Consider the following 13481-nt stretch of genomic DNA (forward strand, 5'->3'; position numbering starts at 1 on the left):
TAATTAATAATTCGATTTTTATAGTAAACGAGTTCTCTTATAATATGCTTAAGGCAAAGCCTCACAATCCTAAGTTACAAAATGTATAATTGTGATTTTATTTCTGCTCTGAGGGCATTTTTGGGTTATATTAAAATCTTTATTTAACGGTGAAGATATATAATTAAAACCTTAATATTTCTATCAAAATAAATTAATGTCAGACCAAAACTATCAAAGCCTATCTCTAAATTATCCGGCGGTTTTCGGCTGTAACACAAAAACTAGGTCTTCATCTTCAAAGTATGTAATCTACAGTTATTACGTATTAAAGCCGCGCCGCTATCTCTTAAATCTAAGAATAAAGTGAACTTTAAGTTAAAGTTGAAGCACTTACGACAATAACAAGCTATGCGGGAGGTATAGCCATTTTGCCGGGAACTCCGGTATATGGCATAAGTGCAAGCGAGTTCTTTAAGACATACACTATTTGTTTCACTATAGACATTAGGTATTAATTACGAGGTGAGTCGAATAAATCAATTTTGATTAGTGTCCAGTTACTAGTTCATCGTTATTTGACTCCCTAAATTTTCGAATCGTTTAAAGTTTCCCATACATACAATTAGCAGAAAAATGTACACGACAATCACACAGAATTCGAATTTTGAATCGTATAGCTTACTTTGAAAGTTATGAAAATTATGATAGTTTTGCAATTATGAATTAAATATTTATCAGTTATAAATTCATTTTTTTTTCCGTGCTTCGGAGGGCACGTAAAAAGTCGGTCCCGGTTGTTGTCAATTAAGGTAACAGTCGTTAAGCCACGTCAAAGGCCTTCGGGCGGCTTGAACAACTTTGACACTAGGTTGACCACTAACTATACGATAAGAAGAAGAAGAAGAATTCATTTTGGCATGTCAATAAAAACCAATACCCTAATAATTTATTACTTAGTATTTCAAAACACGTCTCTCGTACTACTTGCACCAAACACACAAAAAGAGGTACAACACAGGGCCGACTCAAACGCGTCGAAAAGCCTCCTGCATAATGCATTGTGACTGCACCGACCTTTTGACTCGGGGATTATACGGTGGGTTTATTCCAAAATTCCAACATCCACATACCAAACCTTTACCAACTTTTGCGCCTTTGTTTTTTCAGTTTCAATCTTTGTATGTGCAAAATTGGCTTGGAAAAATTTTACTCTAAGTGCTTTGTGAATCCCGTTGGTTAATAGATTACATGGTTTTGTAGGTTTGCACTTCATTTCCCTTCAATTATGGGGGTTTTCAATGAATCAGTGAATGCTGACGGGCTGCCAGATGTGCTGTGGCTTTTTTGCTTTCATTATTTTGTATTAACTTTTGGCTGAGTAGATTTTGTTACAGTGGATAGGTTTTACTTTTTGAGCAGTGTGTGTAGGTGTATCTAATTCTGGAATATCTAACGAATGGATCTAAGCCCAACGATTTTTACATGTGAATTAGTTTGATATGTATTTAACATCATTGACAGATATTGTATCTATACAATTTTGGGCTACGAAAAATCCATACATGACAAAAAATCACAGAAAACAGAACTTAATCATTTTTAAATCGAGTTTAGAAACTCGCTTTAAAAATGATTAAGTTCTGTTTTTTTCCATCAACAAAATAAACGAATAACCTCAAAGCTTTATAAAATGAAGTAATAAATTAAATCAAACAAATGGACCTTTCGATATCCAAACTCTGGTTAGACATAGCGGAAATATGTGTCTTCAGTTTTTCCTTCCGAGTTCCTCCACAATCTGGGGGCACGGAAGTGCCCCCGCAAGTCGAGCAAAAAAAAAGCGGCACGGCCGTAACATCCTTTTCTCGAAGCAATTCGGGCTATTTTTGACACCCCTGTAATTTCGTTGTGGATAAAACAAGAAGCCTGGATTTTCAGCAACTAATCAGTCATTGTATAAACACGGTATATTTCAAATTTCAGTCAATTTGAACCAGTAGTTTAAGAATGACAACTTGTTAAAATTTTGAATTTTGTCACTCACTGATTCACTGACTCACTGACTCACCGATCATCAAAAGTCTAAGGTACTTCTAGCAGACTTAGAAGCTTAAAATTTAGAATACAAATAGGGTTTAGTGTCTTTATCATGGGAAAAATTTAATATTTTCTAATTTCGGTCCAGTTTTCTAAATACACCAACTGCAACAATAACTTTGTAATCTCATATAAATGTATAAGATTACAAGGTTACATTTGCAGTTAATGAATTATTATTACTGTAGAAAATAAAATAAATAGGTGTAAATAGGTAACTACTATATGAGGCATAACGGGAGGGGGTATAGGGTGGGTAAGGGTGTTTAGCCCATGAAACTGAACAGCATTCCCATAAGAAAATATGTTGATTTATGAAAAAAAAACGTCTTTCCATACAAATTGGACCTATGTTCGCTCTACAAAAAGAAGTGAGATGCCATCAAAAACATTCTGTAAAAACCTCAAGTCTCGCCGTAAAAAGTTGTAAGATCTATATAATACCAAGTCGATTAATCTATTTAGTCTCTACTTAAAGGACCTTCTGTCTTAAGTTATTACGTATGTTATTATCATGCCAATTTAAAAAAAAATACCTCTAAAACAAATATATCGACTTGGTCATCGCAAGAAAATACAAATTCGCCATTAACATTTCAGGAGCATTAACTTCTCGCCATGCTGTGTAGTGTAATACATACTAATAATAATCAAATCATGCGATGGTCTGGTCGGTCTATTTGTTTTAGAGGTATTTTTTTTTAAATTGGCATGATAATAACATACGTAATAACTTAAGACAGAAGGTCCTTTAAGTAGAGACTAAATAGATTAATCGACTTGGTATTATATAGATCTTACAACTTTTTACGGCGAGACTTGAGGTTTTTACAGAATGTTTTTGATGGCATATAATATATCATAGCTGGGGTATTAAAGTCCTCATATTGAGGAAGTGTGGTAATCCCTTCACCTGTGTAACACAACGTATTGGGGTCACTAATCCTCTGAAACTTTATGATTAAACGCCTCTAGCCAGAGTTGAGGACGAGATATTGTATTAGTTTACAGAAGGAGTTTTGGTAGCTGATATTGTTCAGAAAGATAAGGATTTGGCAGACAGTATATTATGAAAAAAAAAACGGTAATATATATGAACTCTACTCTCTACTCTATTCTTTCTCTACTTTACTCTTCCGTTACTGACTGACTGCGACTGATGAACAACGCACAGCCGAAACTATTGAGCGTAGAGAGTTTAAATTTGCTATGAAGATTCCTTCGGAAGTATAAAGGAGCGCTAAGAGAGGATTTTCGGAAATTCAGCCCGTAGGGACGAAATTCAATGCGTGCAAATCCGCGGGCGGAAAGCTGGTCATCACATGGTATTTTTGATAGACTTTTTTATTTGTAATGGCTGGATTCCGTCCAGACCAATATAATAAGCGTATGTGCAGATTTTTTTTATTGTATAATTGGGATATACCAAGCAATATTTGCTGGTTTCTGAGTTTCTAATCCACATTCTAATTCAGAATTTAAAAAAATATACTTTTCTAATTTTGAGTCATCAATACTCTAGACAGAATATTCAATTTGTTAACTCTTGTAAAAGATATCTCAGAAAATAATTTCAACAACAAACACAGTCGCTATTGAAGTTTTTGTGGTCAAAGTTGGTTCACCGACTGAAAGGTTTTGAATTCTATTTCAAAAGACTAATAGAGTGAATCCACTTCAATCATGAGTACTTTAATTTATATAATGTTTTGTACAAAGGGTGGACTTATTACTAAATGTAATTTCTTACAGACAACCTTTTGAGAAGAAAGTGAATCGTCCTCTGTTCTTTATCTCATGTTCTTTGGGGTCAATGAATTACAGTTATATAATTGGTTATTTTTCTTTGATAATTATTATTTATGTGTATTAGAAATAATTATCACCTTTAGAAGGTGAAGGAAAACATCGTGATGAACCCTTGGATATCTAAATGCCCTTCAGTGGTACAGAAATGGGTTAAAAAAATTGTATATTAGAACAATAAGTATTCACTATTCAGCTCTTTGTGTCCATTTTAAATTTCTATACAAATCTGGTTTACTCTAACAAAATATACATTCGCTTCTGAAGTAATTTGTGGTTACATTCATAAAAAACAATGTAATTTACAAAAAATACAGTTTCTTTACAGTAGTAACAAGTTATTGTGTCGTTTTCGTATACAAAAATTCGTAACAATTACCTGTGCATACATATTATTGCTCTCGACTTTACTTTCTTCATAAATTTCGTATATGACTTCAATAAACATTATGTAGGTCAAGAGTTATAAGAAACAAATAACACTGTCCACTACCTCTCGTATTTGTAAGCCATTGCCCTAGTAAAACAGCAATGAATACAAATATGACATCTGAACTACTCCATATTCTTTCAACGGCGGAAGAACATCAAAAAACGTACCTACACCATTTATTTGCTAGACGTAACAGCTAAGCGCCGCGCCAAACGCGCCGGCACGTATCAACTATAAAGTACAAAAAAATATTTTATTAAGTTTCCTACAGAATATGACACAAAGAAGTTGGGGAGAGTTTTCTAGTTGTCGTAAAAAAGACAATAAAACATAGACGGTCGTTCACCGGCAACGCGAGGCGTCGTGCGGGCGAAAACTTCTGTGCGGGCGTGCGGACGACTCATGTGTACCAGTTATGATAGCAGTGTTGTTTATAATTTAGTTGGTTATTAAGCCTAGTGTTATTGTCTAATAGTAAACAGGTGTAGTTTAAGTAAGGAGAGAACATGCCGAAAGGAGGAAAGGACCACAAAAATCATATCCATTTTGAAATATGAATTTAAAGCTTGTATTGATGTTTGTTATTATTGTAGGTATACAGATTATTGCACAGATTGGATACAACTATTTATAAATAGTATAGTCTAGTTACTCTGCACTTCAGACACTAGGAAAGTCCTGTTGTTGATTAAAATAAGAATCAAGAAAGCTGGGCCCCATCAAAGGCTTTCAAGTAGCCCAAAAACATTGAGACCATGATAAATACGTTGACCATTAATAAAAGTCGAATGCATTCAAGTGAAATAATCGTACCTACAGATTATGGAGTGGATATGGAAAAAATCTGAGTTATATAATATTCAGATCACATATTATCTTATTATCTAAACACCTGGAGATAGATAGCATCAAGCGCCTCAAGGGTGTCCATTTACTGATGATTATACGAACATAATCTACGTCAGGTGCACAATCTCAGATAGTAAATCTAGTCTACAACTTAGTCTATTGATTAATTGTACCTTACCTAATCGGTGATTTTCCTTGAATGAAATTTATAATGGATACTTAAAGAAGATGCTGGCTTGATGAGTCAATAAGTGAAGTTTTTCGAAAAACTTGGAGCTGAGTGGTTCAGTAGCACAATTCTGGGAGTTTGATACATAAAATGTTTTGCAAAAATAGTTTTTACGACGTCCACTAGAGGCGCTGATAAAATTTTGTATATTTTTTTTTTCGGTAGTTAGGCATCAGTCTACAGATCAGGAATTATTGGCGTATACATACAAACGCTTATACTCTGCGGAGGATGGAAAAGAATAACGACAAGGGGGCTATAATGTACTTCAGTTAACAACCGTTTGATAGCCACTATCGTCTATATTGTTTCGTTTTGAAAATAATAGTTAGTATACGTTACGCGATGGCTGCAATGTACTGCATTGTGTGTGGCTATAGTTTTCATTGAAAATTTTAATTTCGTTTTCTTAAATATAAAGTAAATTACATCGGTCCTTGTGAGTCGTACCAAAAACTGACAAAAGTTAAATAAAAACTGTTAGTCGCAGCAAGTTGTATCGACGGTCTTGCGTAACACTGTTCAATTTATTGGCTGTTCCGGGCGAGGAACTTGTTCTACGGACACGACTATCCAACTTGGAAGGGTTATGATTTTGTTTCCCTGTGTCTTGGACATACGGTTGTAAAAACTTGTACTTTGATAGTTTTTTGAAGAAATTTAAGTAGCAAGGGCCAGCTGTGTGTTTTTTTAGTTTAAGTTTGTTCATGGATTACTTTTTGAGGTCTCGTTTGACGGCTTACTACTTAGGTGTTCTTGTGACACATCACATTGCTAATCATTGTCCTCCAAGAAAATTGGCCACTCTTAGAGCAATTTTCCTAAAAACAGAAGTGAAATTGCTAGTAAAATAGAGAAGCTTTGCTTGGCATTGGGGCAGTGTATGACAAAAAATATCAAAGCAAAGGAGAAAATATTTGTCCCGCCCTCGAATTCCCAAACAGTGTATGAATAAGTACATATTCCTACTTCTATAACTCCTATTTAGTTCTAAAAATGAAACAACGCCAAATTTTACCTAACTCCACGACATATTTTAGATTACTTGTTTTCAAATCAACATCTTATTTTCATTGTTTCTCGCATTACCGCACTCCCACGTTCAACCTAAAAACATAATCTCAAATAATGAACAAGAATATTAACATCTAGAAACAAACGTTTCTTAATGAACTTCAAACAAACATACAGTTTCAGTTGGTCTTGAGCCTCTGAGACGCAAAAAACGAACGCGGAACGTACAGCGTGGCGGATAAACATCGTTAGAATATAAAAATCGTGGTCTTAGAAATTGTAAGAATATCTGACAGAAGGAATTTTAAATTTTAACCAAACCCTGTGTCATATATCTCCACTTAGGCATACGGTTATGACTATCACTGATATTAGCAGTTTTGTTAAGTCGTTTTAGTTTTAGGCTATCAATAAAAACGCAATTAGAACATCTAAGCTTCATTTTAATGTTTCATTTAAAGATGCATAATAGTAACACTTCCCTCATTCAGGAAGTGACTCTTGCCAAGCAAAAGGACGATCATTATAGGACGGTGAAAAAAATATTAACAATTATTTTTGTCAGTCTATCTAAGATCCCAGGTAGTGCTACCTGTGCTAAAAACTAAAAAAAAATATCCAACTGGATTGCAGTCATATTAAAACAGAATAACATTTCAAACATCATTAACACAAACGCCCAATTACATTCAGCGTTTATTACTTTAAACTCTATTAATATCTGGCTTTTCCTATCTTCATCCACATTATAAGCTTGAGTTTCAAATATTTTATTACAACGTTTACGATCATTTGCCATCTGCCACTCAATTCACAGCCTTAAGGCTTTCGTGGAAAAGTTCTGCTAACTACATCTCAGTGACCTATTTTCAGTTCTGATTCATTTAATTTTCATTTACCCCGGGATTCGTAGGTGTTCAGCCAAGAATGGTTTTGTAAAAGGATTGTTGTATACTTTACTAAGGTTTGCGTTTTGTTAGTGCTTGTGTTTTTTAGTAAGAACGTTTTAAAGTATCAATATTTTGTTTTTCTTGCATTAAGTGTAATGTGACATATCTTAAATAGACAGATAGTAGTTTATTTGTTTTTTGGTAAAAAGCTAGTTTGATAAAGTTCTCGATAAATGGCAATCTGGCTTGCCATCTGTTTCATAGAACTGACGTTGTAAACGTTGATACATAGGTGTATTTCGCACAACTTTTTCTATGGAAAATTATTACTATTATTTTTAATATTGTATTTATTTTATTATACATTTATTGAGGGCATGCAAAGTCCCCAACCCGCACTTGGCCAGCGTAGTGGACTCAAGGCCTAACCACTCCCTCATTACGGGAGGAGACCCTTGCCCAGCAGTGGGACATTAATGGGTTAAATTTAAATTTATTTCATTTATTTAATTTATTTTATATAATAACTATTAAAATATTAACAAAACTGCCACTGACATAAAATAAATTTAGTATAAAAATGTAACCGTTGATACATATTATTACGTATAATTTCATTAGATTAAAATATTGTGTTTATAATGTTATTTGTAACAATATACACTAATAATAAATGTATGCGATTTGTTTAAATACGTTTAATCCCGTGATTGTGGTTATTGCTGAATATTTGGTTTTATAAATTAATGATATTGAATTCAATTTAGAGCAAATTAATATGAAAACATAGTTGGAGGCAATTGATTCATTAAAACAACATTTGAATTGTTATTTTGTATGATATTTATCTACAGCATATAGATATTTGCGATTGGAAAGCGTTTGAAATTCAAAATGCATTGAATAAAAATAGTTTCAGCAAAATAAGAGTGAGTGTATGATATGTGCACTTTGCCATATAAAGACTATAACTACTCTGTTATCGATAGTTGATAGTGGTAAAACGATACTCTGTATAAAGCTTGACTATAAAAACGAAACAATTTAAGAAGTAAAAACTGTAGCAAAATTTATTACAGGCGGTAATATAAACATGTATTGAAAAAATAGTTCCTCCGGAAACCGCTAGAGGCGCTAATCAGATTTTCCTACATCATTTTTTGAAAGGTAGTCGGTTGACTACTAATCGCATCTCTGCTCTCGTAACTTTGCTTATTATACGTCAAAAGAAATGTTCGAGCCCAAAACTGCAGCCAAAATTCTCCACAAAGTTTGAAAAACTCGGCAAAACTGATTACTTTCAAAACTAACCAAACTCAAGAGACCTGTTATTTTATGGAAGAAGAAAAGACAAACACAAGTTGAGACGTATAATTAAAACTGTATCATTGCGCAGTTTATGTTCTATCCCCTAAGGTGAAGGCTTTGAGGAAAACTGCAAACAGGAAAATACGAAGAAAATATGTGGAGAGAATGCTCCAAGTTTCACGGTTCAATAGAGTGGGTTTCGATTACAATGCATGTTTTTAAGCTGAATGGAAGTATTTTGAACGTGTTCAAGTTGAAATGAAATTGAATTTTATACATTTGAACACTTTAAATGTATGTTTATTGTAAGATTTGGACTTTATTATAATTTGTCTGGTTTTAGCTGGTTAAAGTAGATACACGTAAAATATCATTACAAAGTTCATCTTTTGGCTGTTTTTTATGATGTAACCAACATCAAGTCTAGCGACGCATGCTTTGCAAGCTAATTAGAGGACATAGCTCAGTTTGTCGTGAAGACAAGTCAAAGTAGTGTTATACCGGGATAAGCTGGTTTAAACGAGAAAACTAAAACCCAACAATGGCTACAGAATTATTGAGGCATACAATAGTAATTCGACTTTTTCAGTATCCTCAAATAATGTCACATTCATACATAATATCACGCCTTTCTTCCCATTCGAGTAGGCAGAAACCAAAGAATAATTTCAATATTAAAAAAAAATACACAACCACCTTTAAAACAACAGCAAACCAACCAAAATTTCACAGTACCCTAAACGGCCTACAATTTCAGAGTATAATGGTAGTACATTAATGAAGTCTACCAGACAATGGGTGGCCACTAACGAGCGATAACTGTAGACATTACACGACAAACGTTGCGAGCCAAACGACTGTAAATTTTACAATAATTTGTATTAATTTCCTATAATTTCGACTCGTTTGAGTGCTAATTGCCGGAGGGTGTTTTTGGCTTTGGGTCTGCTAGATTAAGAAGGAATGTTACAAGGTTGATGTACTTAACAGCTAATATTATTTTGTGAGATAACTTAGTCTGTAATTGCGTGTGAATTGTCGAAATTATACTCTTTATTAGGTGATAGATTCATTTAAAGGTTGCAATTGTTAAAATGTCAGTAATAAAGTTTACTTTCTTCTTTTTAGAATTTGTAAAATTCTAAAAATCCTGTACATAGAAATTTGCAACTCTGTTGAATACTGTACGGATAGATAGTTTAGATCGCATGAAATTGTGTCACATACTTCGTATATTTCAGCCGCAATAGCTTTTAGTGTACCTACATATCAAGCACACGATAAAAAAGCTCCAATAACAACCACAATTTGGTTCAAATTCCTTTGCCACCACATCCAGGTATATATTCCAATCACGCAAAAAACTAAATACATACAAAAATCCTATTATCTTTCAGCTAAATCCTTATACAAAGGTTTCAGACACGGCGATTTGAATCTAGACAGCAGCTTTTTCGCCAATACAACGTTTACAAAGCAATCTAACTGGATTTACCGGGATTCTGGTACAAATACCTTTCTATTGGTACCTTTGATTTCAAACGGTTTACAGATGTATGTAAAATTGTTTCGCACTCCGTACGTAGTTTATTCGATTTTGCATGGCTAGCGGTTTTTCGGTTCGCGTTGCTCCATTTGCGTTTCAAAACTGCATGGTGTACCTTAAATCTGCATATAGGTGAGCAGTTATTTTGGACGATAGCCGCTATATTTCTGTCAATTGAACACGCTTAATAACTCTAACAAACTAAACTATCAGGAATACTTAAGTTGAATGTTCATCATGCGTCATGCATCAATTTTAGCGATTAAGTGTAGTATAATTGCAGACAACTAATACTTGTAAAAAAACCGATTAGGTCTGAAATTGATGACTCTCTGATGATGTTGTTTCATTTAATAGATAATACTTTGAACCGCGAAAGATTAAGCTATAATTTTATTACTTTTGTGTTGGATATAATCTACAAACGTTCTCTTACAAGTATTTTTCTACATCATATTTCCTCTCCGTATAATATTCAAGTATTCTTTGACTACTCATCCATTCAACGACGTTCTAGTTTGTATAGGCTCTTAGAACAAACATTCTCTTCAGGTCCTCAAAAACGGAATTCTTCCAATATCTAACAAAATCAGAATTCTCTACTTTAGCCGTAGCAAAAATACCTAAGGGTACGATCACATTCACAGCCAGTATTATTCTAGTAAAATATTAGTAAAAGACAATAACACGCATTGGTCACCTAGAATAATAAATAGAAACTGATAAATATAGTATAATATAAAATAGACCTATATTTTTCTAATAGTGAGGCCTGATTACCTTTCATAATGAGAAATAAGTAAGACTAGAGCTCACCCCGTTGTCAAAGTTCTTAGTTAAACTTTTACCGGTAGCTCGATTTTCTTCTACTATCGACTACCGACAACCGTCTAGCTTTCGAGAAATTTGACACGCATATCCGTTTAGCGCCTCTACCTGGATCCGTAAGAACTATTTTGGCAGTACATTTTAAATGTCAAACTTTCGATACTCGACAGGACCGACTGTACATTGCGCTACTGTTTAGCACCTCTAGTAGTAATTACATATACATATGTATAATGACGTTAATTGGCATAGTATACAAACCTACCCAAAATATTATGTTGTAATCCATCATACCTTAAAACAAAACATCACTTTAACTGTTTCTAAAAAATAAAAATATCTACTACCTTATTTCTACAAGACCGCGCCTTAAGCCTCCAAGAAATCCTACAAGCGTTTTTGTGAATATTTTCTAACTATAGTTCGTTTTTATTTGTAGGTATTAGAATACTTTTATTGGCCTATTTTTGGTTTTATTCGACTGTTTCGCGCAGTAACGGAGCTAAGAGGGTAATATTTTGACTTTATTCCTTGAATATTGGCTTTTATTTTCTGAAGGCTGGAACCAGATTTTTGAGAAGGTTGTTGAATGTTTTACTTTTTAATTTTGTTTGAGACAAGTGCTATTTATACCTGTTGTTAGACTTGTTATGATTAAATTTTGAGAAATAAGAACGATAGAATAAAGACTAATTTATCAGTCGTTTAAATTAATTAGTTTTGGTTTGTTACTCTCTGTCTTTACACTATCTGAATAATTAATTTGTTGATATCTTTCGATTTTTTATTTGTCAATTACATTCTTACGACGAAACCACCGAACTGTTTCCTATTGAAGTTACCTAGAGATAATTGAAGATTTGACAATAATTTCTAAATACAACCCCTAGGCAGTTGAAAAATAGGGGATGAAGCTTCGAACGCATGCGGCTACTAACGGGTCAACTAGTAATATAAATGAAATCCATTTCTGAAGCCAAACGAAATCCTAGTACCTATACCTACATAACATTTTAAAACAACATAATCATAATAATAAATAAATCCTCCCAGGTATGCTAAATACTTCCAAGAAAAACCCTTTCACATGACCTAACAAGTACTATACCCTCGGTACAAGGATTTATGTCGTGTATAACCTAAACCGAAGCCAACAACTTGTACCCAGAGGCGAAGTATTTTTATATTTATCTACCCTTTCTTTCAGGTTTTATCGAAATTTGTTGGTGATTTGTAAGTTTTGCGGGTATTGAAGTGGTTTAGAATTAGATGACCGTGGTATTACTAAACTTAATGATTTTTATGCACCATGGTTACTATACGTTGTCGCCTTGCTACAGTGAATTCAAATCCTTCCCAGGACAAGTATTTATCTAAGTAAAAGTAGGTGTCATCGACACGTGCCATGTTATCGCGGGAAGCTGCTACGCCCTACATTGCGTTCTTTCATCAGACGTGCGTGAAGGCAGTGCCGTGAATAAGTCAATGGATGAGGCTCGAAGGGAAATTAACGATTCATCCTCTTAAATTTCTTCATGTTTTTTATGCATTTTTTATACTGAATTACACTGAAACAGGTTTTGGTTGAGACAAAGCTAATATAATTTTTTTACTTACTAATAAAAATCATGTCAGATCTGATAACCTCGCTCAATCATTATTAATTTTGAAAATGTATATGAGTGAAAAAGACAAAACACAGTACAACTAATCTTAGCTCACACGACGTTAATTAGTAAGACAGTACTGGTATAAGCAAATTCCAATTAAGATCCCGAATCTCCTACAAGCTCATTCTTCATGAAGGAAAATTTATTTGATGCGTGGGAGTTGTCTTTGTAAACTAAGCTTCCAACTAACAATATTGGCATCGCTAGTGATAGAAAGCCAGGTAGTTTTCTATTCTGGAAACGGTCAGCAGTGACCTACAATAGAAATTGATTGATTGATATTCTCCTAGACTTAGTGATTGATTGTTGTATAAAATAGTACTGGAAAATAATAACCAGTGGTTTTATAAGTATTTTTTATATAATTTGTAAAATAAATAAAGTAGGATTTTGCTTGTCTTTTTAGTTCTTTGATTTGAGAATGCTTCGAATTTCAGTTCTAATATACAATGAAGTAAAAGTTGGAAAATATTCTGAAGTTTGTAGGTTTGTTAAATACTAATATAAATATAGACTAGTAGTTAATTGTTTTATCATCATATGCTTTTATTCTTGGAATGATGTTTGACGTTAAGGCTGTCGATTTATCTGTTATAGACGTCAAAGCCGTGTGTGAGTTGTCCAAATATATATTTTTTCGTTCATGTATTTATCGAAAAAATAATTGTAAAGATAAGAAAATTGATCCTAATTCTATTAATTGGCGTACAATGGTCATAGGTGGGATTAACATACATACAATTTTAGGACAAAAAAAGCGTAATTCTATTAACAAATAGCTTCGTAAAATGTTCAATACGGTATGATTTTTAAAGCAAACACAGTCACA

This window comes from Anticarsia gemmatalis, chromosome 6, assembly GCF_050436995.1.
Source record: "Anticarsia gemmatalis isolate Benzon Research Colony breed Stoneville strain chromosome 6, ilAntGemm2 primary, whole genome shotgun sequence".
NCBI lineage: Eukaryota > Metazoa > Arthropoda > Insecta > Lepidoptera > Erebidae > Anticarsia > Anticarsia gemmatalis.